Below are 18,938 nucleotides of genomic sequence, written 5' to 3' on the forward strand. Positions count from 1 at the left end.
CTTCCAATTATTTTGTGCTTAAAGAGCACACCTTTGATTTTCAAAGGTCAAAATCAGATCTGCACAGCAGCTCCAAACCTGAAAATCACTTAAGATTATGAAAGACAATAAAAAGGGACAGAAGTACTGGAGGGAGGAAACAACGATACAACTGTAAATCCAGTTGGCAGTCCAGTTAGATTGAGAAATAAATCAACAGGAGGAAGTCTGGGAGGAGCAGAACGGACAAGAGACACACGGAAAAGAATGAAGAGGCTTTAAATGAAGAGCAATGTTTGGTGAAACACTAACAGAGAGGAACCAACACAGGAGAAGGTTCAGGCTGCAGCGGAAGCTGCCTGATCGGAGGAGGAAAATGCTAACAAAGGCGAGAATAAAACAAAAAGTCAAGCTGCCTCAAGCTGAAAAGAAAAGCCCAAACCAGCTGAATAACTTGGCCACGCCTCTTTTCTCCTCTCCTCTGGCTCTCCTCCGTCTCCTTCCCCTTTCCAAAACCGATAGTGTGATCTGAAGGATGACTGGGAGGAGCTGCAGGATCGCCAATCCTCCACACCTCAAACGCAGCACGTTATCCAGACCTTCATCCACAGATCTTCTCCTATATACCAGCACCGCTCGACCTGAACTGAGCCGGCAGAGACATGTGGGGAGAAATTCTACTTTTATATTTACCCAGGACCGTTCCCAGAAAGTCAACTATCAGCTTTAGTTAGATCTAGTGCCGAAGCTTAACGGTGCTCTGAAGAGGCAGCCTGATGAGGACTGAAGCCCATTTCCCACCAGGTGCATGTTAGCCACGATGGTCAATGGCACGGTTGAGACCAGGCGCGCTGCGGCGCTTTTCAGATGTGGCCCAGAAACACCTCGTCACTGCTCTCCATTAAAAACACGTAGAAAAACAGCAGAAAGCAGAAGAGACGGACCAAGACCGCAGCAGTTCATCTGTTACTTTGCCTACCGTGGAAAAGTTTGTAGATGTTGTTGCTCTTTACAGAAGTCACACCAGCAGACCACTGTGCACTACTTTCACACGGATTTTACCAAAGTCCATCATTTACTTCAGCTGATATGTCGAGGTGTGACAGGGTTGATGTCCTCCCTCTAGTTGTCATGGCAAAGAAGATGTCTCTTCACAGCTGAGAAAACTGCTCCACAGATTTCGGCTTTAACAGCTTCGCCTTTCTGATCCAGTGGTGTTAGTTTGGCTTTTGCCTCCACAAAGCGGACTTTGATGCCACGTGCTGTTTGCCACCTGAGATACATTACAGCACCATAGGTTTTGTCGCTTCCATCGGAGAAGTTGATGGCCAAAGGGTTGCCTTTCCAATCTGCTGGCGTAAGACTTCTAGGGAACTTTATCTGACCCAACTCTGCATATTCTTCGAAGAGCTTAATGGCCTCCCCTCTAAGGCCTTCTGAGAGTGGTCTGTCCCAAGTTTCTTGAGTCATTCTTCCACCACCAGCTTCTTGGAAAGCCCGTCTTACAAGAATAGCACCCTTCTGTTTTAGAGGTGCAACCAGGCCGATCGGATCATAGAGTCCAGCTACCTGGCTCAACAATTCCCTCCTGGTTTGTAAACATTGTAAACATTGTAAATATTAAAAAAAAAAAAAAAAAAAAAAAAAAAAAAAAAAAAAAAAGATGGTAAAAGACCTGAAGTTAAAAACAAATGTAAAGTGAAATATATAAATACTTTGTTTAAGCTAAGAGCATGTAATGCATGTATAAATACACAGTTAAGAATATGAATAGGAATATATAAATATGGGGTAAAAACAATGAGGTAAAAACTATTTTCTAATTTTTCCTATTTAATTTCTTTTCTTTAAGGTTTTCAACCTCCTGAAACTTCAAAATAAAGTTTTCAAAGAAGCTGGGTTGGCCTCGCGTCCTCTGTTGCTCTACCGGTCCTATCAAGCGGTACAATCATTTTTTTAAACACAAGCTTGACACTAGTCACACCATTTCACAGGATCACATTAGCTATTAGCAGTGGCTTGGTACCAAAGACAGGAGGACATGCTTGTAATTTGTAATTTAACTTCAGCAGTGGTAATCATGTGCTTAAACCATAGACTGTATATAAAGAGATGGACGGAGCCTCCGTGACGTCACCAGAAGGTTTCTGAAGAGCTAAATTGAAGCTCGGTGGGCAGTTCCTACCGTCGCCATGTTGGCAGCGTCATGCATGTCGTCTCGCTCAGAAAATACAAATGTGGGCAAAGAGGTGGAGCTGAGAGGGGGGCCGTGAGCATCATGGTGGATGATTGACATCGAGCGAACTCTGAGCTTTCTGTAGCTAAGAGCTAACTGAGCTAACCCCGAGATAACGGAAGTAAACCAGCTAACGGAGGTAAGCGGGCTAAAGCTAAGTCACGTTGTTAACCAGCTGAAAACCGCGGTTGTTCTACGTTCTTCTTACTTGAAGCCAGAGATTAGTACCTGTCAATCAAAAGGACACGCCCCTAAATTTGCCAAACTTTGAGATAAAATTACTTTTAAACGGGCGAGTTAGAAAAAAATTCACTCCCCCCACATCCCAAAAATGGACTTTTGTACCAGGCTGTAAACATGTTTATTTCTGCTGTAAACATGTTTATTTCTGCTGTAAACATGTTTATTTCTGCTGTAAAGTTGGCCTTTTTAACATGTGAGTCTATGGGGGTTTGCTCTGTTTTGGAGCCCCTAGTGGATGAAGGGGGAACTGCAGTTTTATGCACTTCCACACAGGCTTCATTTTTAACCGCCGGAGGTTGCGGCTTGGCTTAAACAGGTGCCAGAGGGCGCCACTCGCTCCTTTCCACTTAGAGCACCACTAGATGGGAGTTATTCTCCCACTCTGGAGCTTTAGGTGATACCAATTAAAAGAACATGCGATTTTGTGTCTTTTGTCTTTTTTTTTTGTCTGGATTTTGTCTTGCAGATGCAGTTCTGCAGACTTTGTGTTCTCCATGTCTGACACGTTCCCAGTATCAAGTGGTCAGACAAAACCGCTGCACACACACACGGTGAAAACTGAGAGTTACATTCCTGATCAGGAAAATTCCAAATTTCTGACTGTTTCAGCTGGAAAACCTGCAGGTACAACATTACTAAATGTATCTTCCTAGCATCTTTATGAATGCAGAACAACTTAAAGGACCATCACCTCTCTGCAGGAACACCTGCACTCAGACTGATAATTTATGAAAAGGATCAAGTAGTTTATATACAAAAAAAAAGAAACAGATGTCAGTACCATATAATGTTAATTAGTTGATAAAACTTAAAAACTTAAAAGACTTACTTAAAAGACTTAAAAATATTATACAAATAATCAGTGAACCATTCCTTCAAATCTAGACCTTTATTATGTTTTACTTATCTAAATGTAATCTGTTTTACATCTGTCACTTTTTCCAGAGTGTGCCCTGGTATACCCTCCCCCCTCCCCGTATCAAAATATTTTCTGAATCCGCCCCTGCTACGAGCAGATAAAGACAAAAGCTGGTTCATTTTCAGTGTTATTCCTACAGTCTCATGTTGTATAAGACTTTAGTGTTGCCAGACAGCTGAAATCTCCCATTTCCCACTCTTAAGTTAACCCATTAAACACGTCAAAGGAACTGATCTGACAGTCAGATTAAACAACAGCATCTCATACCTGCTGTTAGTGACTCAGACTGATAGACTTGCTAAGAAAATGTTAACAGATAATGAAATAAATGGTTGGCATGGCGATTTAGAATCTCTGATTATTAAGTCCTACTGACAGACACCACAAAAAGAACCACAAGGAGTTTCATTGTCTTGAGTGTTAAAACTTACATGACGCAGAACCGAGGAATGCTTATTGCTTAGGATGACCTGATGCAACCCTGACGCTCAGCCAGGCCCATCTAACCACGTTATTAACTATAAATGCAGAAAATGTGTAAGTCAGCATGAAATTCATCATCATGATCCACATTAAAACAGATAGAGGATCATTCTTTGGTAAACTATGATTTCAGTCAGTCATTTTCTTAACCGCTTGTCTAATTAAGAGTCGCAGTGAAGATGGAGTCTATCCCAGCAATTGTAAGGCAAGAGGCAAGTGCACCCAGTACAGGTCAGCAGTCCATCACAGGACCAACACAGAGAGACATAAACAACCAATCACGATCACAATCACTCCAAGAGACTATTTAGAGTGATCAATTAACCTAACATGCATGTCTTTGGATGGTGGAAGGAAGCTGGAGAGAATCCACACAGCCGAGGCTCAAACCAGTGATCTTACTGTATGGCCAAAGTGCTAACCACTACGCCACCATGCAGCCATCTGGTGCATTTCCATTACACCTTGAATTGTGCAAAAACTACATATTGCAATAAAAAAATCATTTAAAAAAAGGATAATGGAAACACCCACATTATATATAAAAAAAAAAAAAGTCTCAAATATTGCTAAAATGTTTTTAAACTTATTTTCACATAGAAATATATCTCAAATGTGTAATGCAAACACTTTTTTCGCATTTATGTGTCACCTGACATTATGTGGGTTCGTGACCAGTTCATTTCTGCTAACGATGGCTCTGTGTGGAACAAACAAAACAAATTTTAGAGTTTCAGAAAAGAAAATGAGGGAGAAAACCTTTGAAAAGCCGGAGCAAATTCTTCACAGCAAACTGAAAATCCCAACATAACGCTATGTGGCTACCTTGCATACGCCTCATATCTGAACTGCGGCTAATGTGCTGAACACTGTTCAATGGAAACACCCGCAAATCGCAATTGTTGTTTGCTGAAACAAATATCGCTTTTATATTTGCAAAAAAATGTCATGGAAATGCAGCTTACAACTTGTCCCATCTAAATGTGACCAGGAGGTTTACAATCCAGAGACAGAACACTGAGGGTTTCAGACACTATGGGTACGGTTACATGATGTTTTTTAATTCGGAATTAAATAATTCGGAAATTAATGTATTCTCCTACGAGTTTACGTGAAAATAATTCCAAATGAACGTTTACATGAAACACATCTTTACTTAATTTCTCTTTAGAGAGGCGGGTTGGGAAGGGTTCTGATTGGACAGAGGGTGCACGTGATGTATGATGTATGCCGGAAATAAACAAAGTTGGCTCCCTTTTTCTTGTCTTTTCAGTCGTAACTTGTAAAAATTACACAACAAGTACCAGTTTCGCCGCTATTTTCATTACAAATGTGAAGTAGCAGCTCAACACGAGCATACTACTTCACTTTCTGCAGCAACTGAGAAGGAGAAGAAAGATAGACCACCAAACATGGGAGGCAAAAAAACGCGCATCATTGGGACAGGACAAGGTAACGAGCATGCTCAGAACGACTGTAATTAACTTAGAGCGGAATGAAGGTTTACATGACAGAGGAATTAAATAGTTCAGAATTAAAATGTGAATAAATCGGACACAACGGAATGAAGTTTAATTTGAAATAGAAATTTGCATTTCGAATTAAGTGTTTACATGGTTGTTTTTCATCAGTTTAAAGCAGAATTAACTTTTATTCGGAATTAAACAGGAATTAAAACTCCCATGTGAACGTAGCATATATGGTTAATCCACAATGCGTTTTCCATGACAACACCATTACTTATCTCATTTCCATCACAAAAAAGATCATTGACGCTACTGTGTGACCTCTGATTTGACCTGGAAATGATGATGATGCTGCTTCCTGTCAAACTTTCCACCAATCAGAGCTGGAACTGGCAGTAATGTTCAAACAGGAGCAGCCAAACATGAACAAATGAGCAGAAGGTTCTGTGTCTGGAAAGAAGAAAATTCTCCACAGCTGCCATGAAGCAGTTTTTGATGCACCGTGGTACTAAACACTCAACAAGTTGGACTGTGATAGTGGGAGATTGGCTCAATAGTGCATAAATAAAATGCTGCAAGAAAATATGTAAATATTAGTTTCTGTTGTGTGTTTGTTTCAATGCCAATATTTTTCACCTAAAAGAAAAGACTCGGTCACTGCTGATCTGTGTGTCATCTCTACAGTTTTGTTGTTTTGGTTGGCTGTTATGGTGCTTTATCCCTTGATACATTCATTTTCCATCATTTTGCTTCATTATCTGAAAACTGAGGCTGTCTTGCAAAAACGTCTTGATGTTGATGATGTTTAAAATGAGCCTCATGGACTCTTCACTGATCCAGGAATTTAACCTCTCCTGTTGCAAGCATGTTGAAAAATCTCCACACCAGACATTCAGCGAAGTGCCTCAAATGTGAAACAAAAACAGCTTTTTTTTTTAGGTGCGTCTCTGCAGTAGTGTGAGGTAACGAGGCTCCGTGCCAGCTTGCCCCGGAGATATAACCAGCCAGCCGAGGCAATAAATAGAGTGAGAGATTCTCGCTGACACGACCAGGCCAAACTAGCCCATTATAACGTGACCTTCCCAACCCTGGAGGAGCCCAGACTAAGAGCACACCCACTCAACCACCTGCTCCTCCCTCATCCTTTCTACGCCCAAGGCTCACGGAGTGGGGAGAGGGGAGGTAGAAACATACTGGAGCTGGGGGACAATGAGAGTCTTGGAGACACAATGAAACCCTACTTGATTATATCTGACAACGATCCTCATAACTATGAGTATAACCTTTACTTTGCTACAGGAGACATTTATCACATTCCCTAAGATTCCCAAGAAAGACAAATCATGTTTCTGATGTGTCCATGTCTAGCCCACAAAGCTCCATTCTTATTAAAACCCCTCGTTCTCCATCCATCTCCCCCAAAATGCACAAGTACTCTAGTAATAAGAACTAGTTATTCCTGTCTTCCCACTGAATGTCCAGTCCAGGCAGCCATCTGCCTCGACTGGTGGAGACCTCTAATCACTCTACAATCTCAAATCATGCATGAAGCTGAGACACAAAATGCATCAGTGTCCTGTTAGTCCAGTCAAACAGGACACATCTGGACAGTTTAGTTTGAGGAATGACCCCTGAACATCCTGCAGCGTCTTTATTCAGAAAACTCTTGACTTACAGCCTGTAATCAGAACTCTCTACATGAAAGGAAGCTCAGCTCTTCTTGCTCAGGCTTTTTTTTTTTTTTTTTTAAAGTCAAACACAAAGGGCTTTGAACAGGTATCATACAAGAGGACAGCCACTAGAACAAGTGTTTTTCATTTTTCATTAATACAGAGAAACCTTCCTGTAATAGATGCTTTACAACAGGGATGTCCAGGTCCTCGAGGGCCAGAATCCTGCACGTTTTCCATGTATTCCTGCTCAGACGCACCAAACTCAAATCAGTAGTAGAACCATAGATTGTATTGAAAAAATGGGCGGAGCCTCCGTGACGTCACCCGTAGTTTTCTGAAGAGCTGAATTGAAGCTCGATGGGCGGTTCCTACCATCGCCATCTTGGCGATGTTTCGTCCGGAGACTACAAATTTGGGCAAATAGGTGGAGCTGAGAGGAGGGCTGTGGATGATTGACATCGAGCGAACTCTGAGCTTTCTGTAGCTAAGAGCTAACCGAGCTAACCTGGAGATAACAGGAGCTAACCAGCTAACAGAGATAAGTGGGCTAAAGCTAAGTCACGTTGTTAACCGGCTAAAAACCGCGGTTGTTTTACGTTCTTCTTACTTAAAGCGGGAGATCGGGTATCTGTCAATCAAAAGGACACGCCCCTAAAAATGCCAAATTTCTAAATTAAATTACTTTTAAACGGACGAGTTAGAAAAAAATTCACTCCCCTCACAGTTGTCATGAAGGTAAACCTGACCTATTAAACCTAAAATAGATTTTTGAACCAGGCTGTAAACATGTTTATTCCTGCTGTAAACATGTTTATTTCTGCTGTGAAGTTGGTCTTTTTAACATGGGAGTCTATGGGGATTCGCTCTGTTTTGTAGCCCCTAGTGGATGAAGGGGGAACTGCAGTTTTATGCCTTTCCACATAGGCTTCACTTTTAACTGTCGGTCGAGGACCGACTTTGGACACGACTGCTTTAAGGAGAGAGTGGTGACAGCAGGGTCTTACAAAAGAAAAAAAAACCTGGCCACATTACAGAAAACCATTCTGTTATCTTCATACTGGTTCCCATTTAAGCCCAAACTGCCAGTCATCACAGATACAGACTAAAAACAACAGCCAACAAGAAGATGGGGAGGAATAAAGCCTCAGCTCCAAGTGAGAACATGGTGGGGTGGATGAGGAGGACACACTCAGGAATCCAGAGAACGAAGTCATTAATGGAGAACCGTTTCATGTGGGGATTGTTGTGGATGAGAAACGAGACACCAGACGGCTTCCAAAGGAGTTTCCAGCCAAAGAATCAGCTCTGTGTCGTCTCTCTGAACTCAACCGCATGTTTGTCTCCATGAAAATATTTACAATCCAAAAGAGGAATCAGATTCTGCACTGCTTTTGTGAATCACTGGTTGGATCGTGCCTACATTCAGCTCCATTTCTGACAACTGCTGGTATTTAACCCGTTTACCAAAACACATTCAAGATACCGTTAGATAAGCAAAGAGGGCTTTGAGTGAAAACTCAGCTTTAATTTTATGGTAATTACATCCATGTTGCAGAAAGAGTTGAGAAATTACAGCTTTTTAACATGCAGATGTGTCTTTTCCAAGAGGCAGGCAGGTAAAAGGTCTGGAGCGAAGTGAAGGAAATGCTTTAAAACATCCACCAAAGTGGAGAACATTCGCCAGGAAAGCAGTATATCAGTAGTCTGCCAGACCCAGTAAAGACAGGGACCAGAAAGACTCTTTGGATTGATAAGGTGGGACGGTGAATTCAGCCCAATATTAGATCTGTCACTATGAAACCAACTGTCCTGCACTGGATAACTGGGTACCAACACCAGTACTGGACCAGATCGGTCCCAATTCTACTACAGATGGACAATGAGTCTAAAGAGTTATAGTTATTACCTTCTGGTAATAACCTGTGAGAGTTTTTCACCTTACAGGTGAACCAAGACCCGGTTTTCATGCAGATCAAAGTTCGCACACTGCTAGAACATAAGCGGTATTCCCTGTGGAAGTGGACCAATGTGCCGTACAAACTACAGTAAACCCATCACCAACCAGAGTCCTCAGAAGTACCAAGTTCAAACTACAGAATGAACCTGAGGATTTTCTTTAATTTCTACTTTTTATTTGTAACCAGCAACATTCAACTGTGACGTGAAAATGAGGCTTAAAATCTTTCCGTGTGAATAAAATTTTCCTTCCACTTGAGTTGCATTTTTACAAAGGATACCAGGAAGAGATGCGAAGAAGGTTAAGTTTAAACTCCCTTTGCTGTCAAGAGAAAGCCTTAAAAAGCCTTAACGTAGAATGCACCTCTGATCTTCCCTTTAACTGGAGGTAGAATAAAAACACATGGGTGTATTTATATATTATATCTCATTACAGCCAGAAACAGCTGTCACAGCGAGGAAACATCTGCTGGATGTGTTCATGACAACACTAAACATCACCCAGCTGCATCCAAACTCAGGTAAACCAACTGGCCTGGATGATTAATATGCAGGTGATGAAGTCAGCAAAAGGAGGTCCTGAATGCAGTCAGCAAAATGGTTTTTCCAGATGGCAAATCCCTTTGTTTCCCATTAGTCTGACTGGTTTTGTGCCTCCCTCTCCCTGAGCCGTCACCTTATCGTGGTGGAGGGGTTTGTGCGTCCCGAAGATCCTAGCAGCTATGTTGTCGGGGGCTTTATGCCCCTGGTAGGGTCACCCATGGCAAACAGGTGTCTAGGGGAGGGACCAGACCAAGCACGGCTCATAGACCCCTATGACGATGACAAACCTGGGCATAAATGTTCCCTTGCCCGGACGCGGGTTACCGGGACCCCCCTCTGGAGCCAGGCCTGGAGGCGGGGTACGAGAGCGAGCGTCTGGTGGCTGGGCCTTCGCCCATGGGGCCCGGTCGGGCTCAGCCCAAAAGGGTTACATGGGCCCCACCTCCCGTGGGCTCACCATCTGCGGGAGGAGCCGTAGGGGTCGGGTGCAATGTGAGCTGGGCGGCAGCAAGGGGCGGGGACCCTGGCGGTCCGATCCCCGGCTGCAGAAGCTGGCTCTAGGGACGTGGAACGTCACCTCTCTGGTGGGGAAGGAGCCTGAGCTTGTGCGCGAGGTTGAGCGGTTCCGACTAGATATAGTTGGACTCACCTCGACGCATGGCTTGGGCTCTGGAACCAGTACCCTCGAGAGGGGCTGGACCTTCTTCCACTCTGTAGTTGCTCATGGTGGGAGGCGCCGAGCAGGTGTGGGCATTCTCATCAGCCCCCAGCTTGGTGCCTGGACGTTGGGGTTTACCCCGGTGGATGAAAGGGTAGTTTCCCTCCGCCTCCGGGTGGGGGGACGGGTCCTGACTGTTGTCTGTGCTTATGCGCCGCACAGCAGTTCAGAGTACCCACCCTTTCTGGGGTCCTTGGAGGGAGTGCTGGAGGGTGCTCCTTCTGGGGACTCCATTGTTCTGCTGGGGGACTTCAATGCTCACGTGGGCAATGACAGTGAGACCTGGAGGGGAGTGATTGGGAGGCATGGTCCCCCCCCTCTGAACCCAAATGGTGTTTTGTTATTGGACTTCTGTGCTCGTCATGGATTGTCTATAACGAACACCATGTTCCAGCATAAGAGTGTCCATATGTACACCTGGCATCAGGATTCCCTGGGCCGCAGTTCAATGATCGACTTTGTAGTCGTATCGTCGGACCTGCGGCCACATGCCTTGGACACTCGGGTGAAGAGGGGGGCGGAGCTGTCAACTGATCACCACCTGGTGGTGAGTTGGCTCAGATGGTGGGGGAGGAAGCCGGTCAGAGCTGGCAGGCCCAAACGTGTTGTGAGGGTCTGCTGGGAACGTCTGGCTGAGTCCCCTGTCAGAGCGAGCTTCAACTCCCACCTTCAGCAGAGCTTCGAACATGTCCCGGGTGAGGCGGGGGACATTGAGTCCGAATGGGCTGTGTACCGTGCCTCTATTGCTGAGGCGGCCAGCCGGAGCTGTGGCTGCAAGGTCGTTGGTGCCTGTTGTGGCGGTAATCCCAGGACTCGTTGGTGGACACCAGCAGTGAGGGATGCTGTCAAGCTGAAGAAGGAGTCCTATCGGGCCTTCTTGGCCTGTGGGACTCTGGAGGCAGCTGATGGGTACCAACGGGCTAAGCGGCATGCGGCTTTGGCCGTTGCCGAGGCAAAAACTCGGGCATGGGAGGAGTTCGGCGAGGCCATGGAGAAAGACTTCCGGACGGCTTCGAGGAGATTCTGGTCCACCATCTGGCGGCTCAGGGGGGGGAAGCAGTGCTCCATCAATACTGTGTACAGTGGAGATGGGGAGCTGCTGACCTCAACTCGGGACGTTGTGGGTCGGTGGAGGGAATACTTCAAAGACCTCCTCAATCCTACCAACACGTCTTCCCATGAGGGAGCAGAGCTGGTGGACTCAGGGGTGGACTCTCCTATCTCTGGGGCTGAAGTCGCTGAGGTGGTCAAAAAGCTCCTTGGCGGCAAGGCCCCGGGGGTGGATGAGATCCGCCCGGAGTTCCTTAAGGCTCTGGATGCTATGGGGCTGTCCTGGCTGACACGCCTCTGCAGCATCGCGTGGACATCGGGGGCAGTACCGCTGGACTGGCAGACTGGGGTGGTGGTCCCCCTTTTTAAGAAGGGGGACCGGAGGGTGTGTTCCAATTACAGGGGAATCACACTCCTCAGCCTCCCTGGTAAGGTCTATTCAGGGGTCCTGGAGAGGAGGGTCCGCCAGATAGTCGAATCCCGGATTGAGGAGGAGCAGTGTGGTTTTCGTCCTGGTCGCGGAACAGTGGACCAGCTCTATACCCTCTCTGGGGTCCTGGAGGGGGCATGGGAGTTTGCCCAACCAGTCTACATGTGCTTTGTGGACCCGGAGAAGGCATTCGACCGTGTCCCCTGGGGGCTCCTGTGGGGGGTACTCCGGGAGTATGGGGTACCGGACCCCCTTGTACGAGCTGTCCGGTCCCTGTACGACAGGTGTCAGAGCTTGGTCCGCATTGCTGGTAGTAAGTCGGATTCGTTTCCGGTGAGGGTTGGACTCCGCCAAGGCTGCCCTTTATCACCGATTCTGTTCATAACTTATATGGACAGAATTTCTAGGCGCAGCCGAGGGGTTGAGGGGATCCGACTTGGTGGCCTCAGGATTGGGTCCCTGCTTTTTGCGGATGACGTGGTCCTGTTGGCTTCGTCTGGTCGTGATCTCCAGCTCTCGCTTGAGCGATTCGCGGCCGAGTGTGAAGCGGCTGGGATGAGAATCAGCACCTCCAAATCTGTGACCATGGTCCTCAGTCGGAATAGGGTGGATTGCCCTCTCCGGGTCGGGAGTCAGGTCCTGCCTCAAGTGGAGGAGTTTAAATATCTCGGGGTCTTGTTCATGAGTGAGGGAAGGATGGAGCGTGAGATCGACAGACGGATCGGTGCGGCGTCTGCAGTAATGCGGGCTCTGCGCCGGTCTGTCGTGGTGAAGAAGGAGCTGAGCCAGAAGGCGAAGCTCTCGATTTATCAGTCGATCTACGTTCCTACCCTCACCTATGGTCATGAGCTGTGGGTCGTGACCGAAAGAACGAGATCTCGTATACAGGCGGCTGAAATGAGTTTCCTCCGCAGGGTGGCCGGGCTCTCCCTTAGAGATAGGGTGAGGAGCTCAGTCATCCGGGAGGGGCTCAGAGTAGAGCCGCTGCTCCTTCGCATCGAGAGGAACCAGTTGAGGTGGCTCGGGCATCTGGTCAGGATGCCTCCTGGACGCCTCCCTGGTGAGGTGTTCCAGGCACGTCCCTCGGGGAGGAGACCCCGGGGAAGACCCAGGACACGCTGGAGGGATTACATCTCTCGGCTGGCCTGGGAACGCCTCGGGATCCCCCCCGCAGAGTTGGCAAATGTGGCTGGGGAGAGGAAAGTCTGGGCTTCCCTGCTTAGGCTGCTGCCCCCGCGACCCGACCCCGGATAAGCGGCAGAAGATGGATGGATGGATGGATGGATGGATGGTTTTGTGCCTCCTCGTTTCTCGTTACAATAATGGAAAGTTTGCAGAATCCAAAGAGACAAACAGAATGTATGGAAAAAATCCTCCATTTTAAAAACACTTTAGTCTACATGTTTGCGTGTGACACTGTGAATCCATTTCAACAGCTCTTTGCATCAAGTTGAAAGTCACTCGGGATATTTTCAGGATTTATTGTTTGGGCTCTCTGTTAAATCTGTCGCAGGAGTGAAGTGAAATGAAGCCATTTCTGCTATAAAAACCCATTTCTCTTCTGAGCTCATGGAGTCTGACCTGAGCGAAACCCCAGCCAAGAGCCTGAGGGGCTGCTGAGTAAGAGGATAAGAGATGAAGGAGGGTGAGACAGTCAAATGTGCTGTGACGTAGCCGCCGGAGGCGAGCGGTTTCCTGCATTCGCCTGCCTGCTAAACGGTAGCTGTCATCCCCCGTCAGGCTGGCTGAGCCAGACGAGACGGCTTCCTTTCGCCTCCCCAGGCCAGAAGACGCACATCAGCTCCAATCGCAGCTGACTGCTGTGACGGGCCAATACAACCATCTCTGCAGAGAGACTGATGGCTAACCGCTGCAGCGCAGACACACACAGCGTGATTTCATACTCCACACCACGCTGCTGCAGCTCAGGCTCACATCTTACTGACTCACTGAAACACGATGATAGGCCGTCTGCAGAGAGCGCCTGAAATAAACATCAGACTGCTCCGTCTGTCTCGCGTTTCTGCTGAGTATCAGTGACGCCTGTCTCCTTGCAATGTCATCGCTCGTCTGTCGGCCGTCCAATGGCGCGGCCCTCCTCCGCAGAGAGGCTCTGTCCATCCCGCCATATGTCTTTCACGCTGTACTGTACCGCCTGAGGCTCTGCAAACACACCCAGGCCTGCACAGCTGTCTCAGCAGCAGAGCAAACAAATACAAAGAGGTAATAAAAGGCCATGAAGGGATTATCAGCATGAATTAATAATGACTTATACTTACAGGAAGAATTTGCTTTTGTTGTTCAACAACTCAGTATGGTCACAGATTTAAAACTGTTGCTGACTGAGTAAAAACAGTAAATTATTTATTCATCCAGCAGGTGCTGACATCCATGTGGCCCCGACCCCCACCCTCCCAGGTTTTACTGGGCTGGTACTGCACATACTGTACATTAGCTTCAAGTTGCAAACCACAGGTTTGATCATGACAAATTATATTTATTCAACTCAAAATTCAGCCATAGTTTGATTTTGATTTAAGGATCCAGCGATCAATCAACAATATCACATGCTGATTTAACACAATCCTTCCATCCAAAGCACTTAAAATATCTCAATCTAACATCTTCCTGAGCTCAATCAGACATTTAAATGAGGAGAAATCTGTTGTTTGAGCAGAAAATGACTGAATGGCATTCAGGACGTTGAGCCACATCATGGAAGGAAAAACAAGGAATAAACTTCTGCTTGTAGACATTAAAGCAGGATTTAAAGAGAGATTGTGTAACATCTCCTGTTGTCTACTGGCCAAAATGGATGTCTGCATTTATATATGTGCTGTCTAGGGATGGGCGATATGGTCTAAAACATTTACCCCTGGCGTTTGTCACAATAATGATAAAACTGACCATAAATACCTATTTAGCCTAGTTTATAACAATAAATCTATCACTAAAATAACCATAAATTCTACTAAAAACTCAATTTCTGAGGTCAAATTCAACCTTTAAAAGATATGGGGGTGAATGTAAATCAGTTGTTGGCCCAAAAACTGTATAATATGATTCACTTATATGAACTGCAGCCATGTGAAGTAAAGTAGTTTATTTCTTAAGCTATAAATGAGCTGTGATCACTTGTTGAAAGGCAAAAGCTCTATTTCTGAGGTCAAATTCCACCTTAAGAGGATACGGGGTGAATATTAATAACAGTTAATTCTCAAATGAAGTCAAGCCATTTTAGGATTGATGAAGATTTCGCATTTTATTGAGAAAAAATGCACCATCATTGATTCTTTAAGTAATTATAATTCATGGACATCATTGGAAATTATTCTGTAGCGTTCCCCACACAAATGTTTCTGTAATAAATGAATCAATCACATTACTTGGCCTTTATATTCTAAACCTAAACAAGCATAAGGCAAACGCACAACCAGAAGAGTGAAGCAGCAACGTGAAAATTGTCTCTTCGTTTCACTTGTTAATCAGTTAAAGCGCTAGCATGCAGCAAAAACGGACTTTCTCTGTTAAAATGAGCCTGATGCCCCACATCACATTGGTTTTGTGGCGAGAGGAACAGCAGATTGGAGATGCGGATCAACACAACTTTAACGGCTGCGTGCTCCCGCGGCCATTTAATCTGCTTCTGGCAGCCAATCACTTTATGGTACAACACCAGTTTTTGTTTGTGCTTGAGATGGTGGAATAAACTGCTGGTTTTGCTGTCCTTTGTTTGGACTATTTGTCTGCAAACCACAAATTTCTGCTCCGTGTCAGACTTTCTGAACCCAAACCAGTTCCAGATAACATAGATGGCGGCGCCAAGTTGAGGAATAAGCTTTTCGCTAACCAGCGCTCCTCCTTTTGCCAGGTTTGTCAACACTCCAAATGTGTTGGGTTGTGAGCATCGCGTCCACACATACGTCATCAGTGGGGCTTGTGAAAATATACACGTGATCTAATGGGAATTTATTATTTTTATCGTGGGATTGCAAATTCTTACCGCAGGAGGGCATTTGTAACGATAAATTACAAACGAAATTTTATCGCACATTCCTAGTGCTAGAAATGCTAGCAGAGAAGATCTGCGAGAGGCAGATCCACTTTGGTTTTCATCAACTGATTTAGTGCCAGAACGATCTACTCAGCTCCCGATTGACGTGGTTTCAAAGCACCAAAAATAAAACCAACAGCTATTTTAGAGAAGCGGAAAACGTCACTTCAGAAACACACCGCAGCACATCTGGTAAAACCAGTCCTTTCTGCGAATCAGCTGCAAAGGCGCAGCCGCACTTCGCCGCTTCGCGTTCAGTGATCCCGGGATGTTGGTATGAAAATTATCCATCATCTCCATGTCGGGAATTGTTCAGCACTAAACCATTCCATTAAGTATGGGATGTTGTGGTTTCGTCAGTGTTGGTAAGGCTTACCGATGCACCATTACCATTGTGCAACAGGCGTTTGGTAAGGGTGCTAGAATCCATTATTGATTTGAATGTCATTCACGAGTTCAACGTTATATAGTAGTAATTCTTACACAATGTCTCTTTAATGCACCCCTCCTTTATGGAGGCTCTGTCTCAATTCACGGTCTGCACACTTCAAAGTACGTCGGCTAAGGTGTGTCGAGCCAATTTTTTCTTTACGTTTAGGAGTGAATACTAGCCTAGAACAGTCTGGCATTATCATTTAGCAAATCAATGTTGCATATCATTCATTTGGCTCATTGAACTGATGCATCATATCAATGAATTGCTGTTAAAGATCATGCAAAAAGGTAAAAAACTTGGAGCAAAACAAATGCGTCATTTTCCAGCCCCAGCTCTGGTTTGAGAGTTTTGTGTTTGGTTTTGACGCATCATTTGGACAGAACTTTTTACTTGACAAACAAACACCTACTTTAAGTTCAGAAATTTGAATTGCTTAATGCAGAACCATGTGAAACAGAAAGTTCTTCTTTTTGCTGTTCTGCTGATTCAAAAGATCCAAGATGGTGAGGAGGTACGTAAATCAATGCAACACTTCAGGTGAAGCATAAAGCTCACCCCACCATGGAGGAGGTGGTGGAGTATGAAACACATTGGCCAGAACAAACTGTTTCTCGCCAACTTGACAAACAAACACACATACCAGCCTGTAGTTGTCTGTTTACTGATGTAGTGGTCCTTAAGAGCCACCGTCCTAAAGGATTTAAATGTGTCAGGCTCCAACAAACCTAATTTAAGCCCATAAATCCAAACGTTTCATATTTGATTCATGCAGACTTTTGGCATCGCTTCATGGTAAATACTTTGCTAAAAATCCTGTTGAACACAGTCTGATACTGGTCTTCTGGCACTAATCAATACCAGAAAGCAGAAAATGGTACATAGATGGTAAATATTAGGAGTGGGAAATCTAATCGAAAAAACTGAATACTGGGATTTTTTGCTTCACAACCTTAAAATTATTGGGTTTTTTTGTGAAAAACAAATTGATTTTTTTTTCTTTTGAATAAATAAAAACAATCCATTATAAAATTTTTGACATTTTTATTGTTTTTGTTGATCTTTTTACTTGTCTTCTTGGGCATTGTAGCAGCAGAATGATGGTCTGACTACTGTGTTGTTTGTTCCTAATTGAAATTAAGAAAAATGACGAACAAAAAAAGTTTTGAATATTTTTTGTTTTTAGTCTACAAAAATCAGCGATATCGACGAATCATGAAAATCACGATTTAAATTGAATTGCCACCCAAGAAATCGGAATCGAATCAGATCGGGACAAAAGCATATCGTCACAGCCCAATAAATATCACAACAAAATGTTAATTTTTCTGTTATATTTTTTAAAGGCTTAAAAAATACCAAATTTTTTTTTTTTTTTTTTTTTTAATTGGATTTTCTCATAATTTTTTTCATGGGTTGAGCCTTAAAGGGTTAAATCTCCTGGATCCAACAGTTTGTTAAGTCCCGCACAACATGTCAGATGTGTTGAAGCAGGGAAACATCTAGAAGCTGCAGGACAGTGGGCCTTGAGGACCCAAGGTTGGCATCACTGGTATAGCCTCTATTGGGTATATTATGAAAACTCTTCTGGTATCTTGAATTTCCCACTATGACCAGTCAGCCAAGTCCATGTTCCATAAGCAAACAAACCAGAGGAAATATGATGCCATCTTACCCTCCTTTAGTTTCTTTCTGTCTTTGCAGGTTTAGAAAAAGCACTGACATTTTCCAACGAACGTTTCCAACACCTCCACATTAGCCTGACATTTGGGAGTCCAGATCAATGATGTCGTTGGCTTCAACAAACCAGAACATTTCAGCCGACGCAACAGACCAAATAAATGGATTAAAAGTCCTTATATGCAGCACCAGGATTACATCTGAAGTTTACATCAATGATGTCAATGTATCAGTGATCAGCTGATTAACATCAGGAATCTTTAAATAACTGATCTAAACCTACAGTTTTAAGCTCTAAACGAAGTGAGAACCCTTCCTTCAACCTTTTAGAAAGCCGTAGTAACAGACAACTTTAACGTCTGTCATACACATGAAGTACTTTCCAGCTTTTTGGCTGTTTTAGTCTTTCTTTACAATATTTTTTTACCCTTTTTTCAACAAAGTGACAAAATGTCCTGAGGGTTTTCAATAAATAATGTGACTTTTGTCCACAATGAGTTCACTGCTCTTTGAACTGAAGTTTAAAATGGTCAGGCTCTCGCGAGTTGGTCGTACTCTACAACTCTAAAGAGGTGATCATTATCATATAACATATTCACATCGGCCATTTTGATCCGAATCAGAGTCCGTTTACTCGGAAAGTCCGCTTTGTTTGGGGAAATGTGAATGTGTCAAACAAATTCTGATTTGGACCAAAGAAGCGGACTCAGTTGGCCTACAAATGCAGGTCTTGGTCTGTGGGCACTGGTTTTACCAGGTGCTCTGTGGTGTGTTTCTATGGCGTTGCTTTCAGCTACTCTAAAATACACGTCGGTTCTATTTCTGCTGCTTTGAAACCACGTCAATCTGGAGTTGAGCAGATCGTTCAGGCAGGAAATCAGTTGATGAAAACCAAAGTGGATCTTGTGGATAAGCCTCTCGTAGATCTTCTCCTCTAGCGTTTCCTTGCTAGCCCGCAGGTAAAAAACACTCTTGTTCCATGTTGGTGCTTCCCTACCAGCTTACCTGTAGTATATATTAAATCTAAAAAAAATTTAACACACCAATGATAGCATGAGGAATGTGGAATAAAATA

The 18,938-nt window shown here is 44.5% G+C and overlaps 1 protein-coding gene across 1 annotated transcript in view; it reads right to left on the reverse strand.

Moving 5' to 3' along the window:
• LOC306772640 (transcription factor IIIB 90 kDa subunit-like) overlaps positions 1-18,938 on the reverse strand; it is a 157,987-nt gene that overhangs the window by 65,058 nt on the left and 73,991 nt on the right. The window lies entirely within an intron of this gene.

The sequence above is a fragment of the Telmatherina bonti genome (assembly GCF_933228915.1).
Source record: "Telmatherina bonti genome assembly, chromosome: 22".
NCBI lineage: Eukaryota > Metazoa > Chordata > Actinopteri > Atheriniformes > Telmatherinidae > Telmatherina > Telmatherina bonti.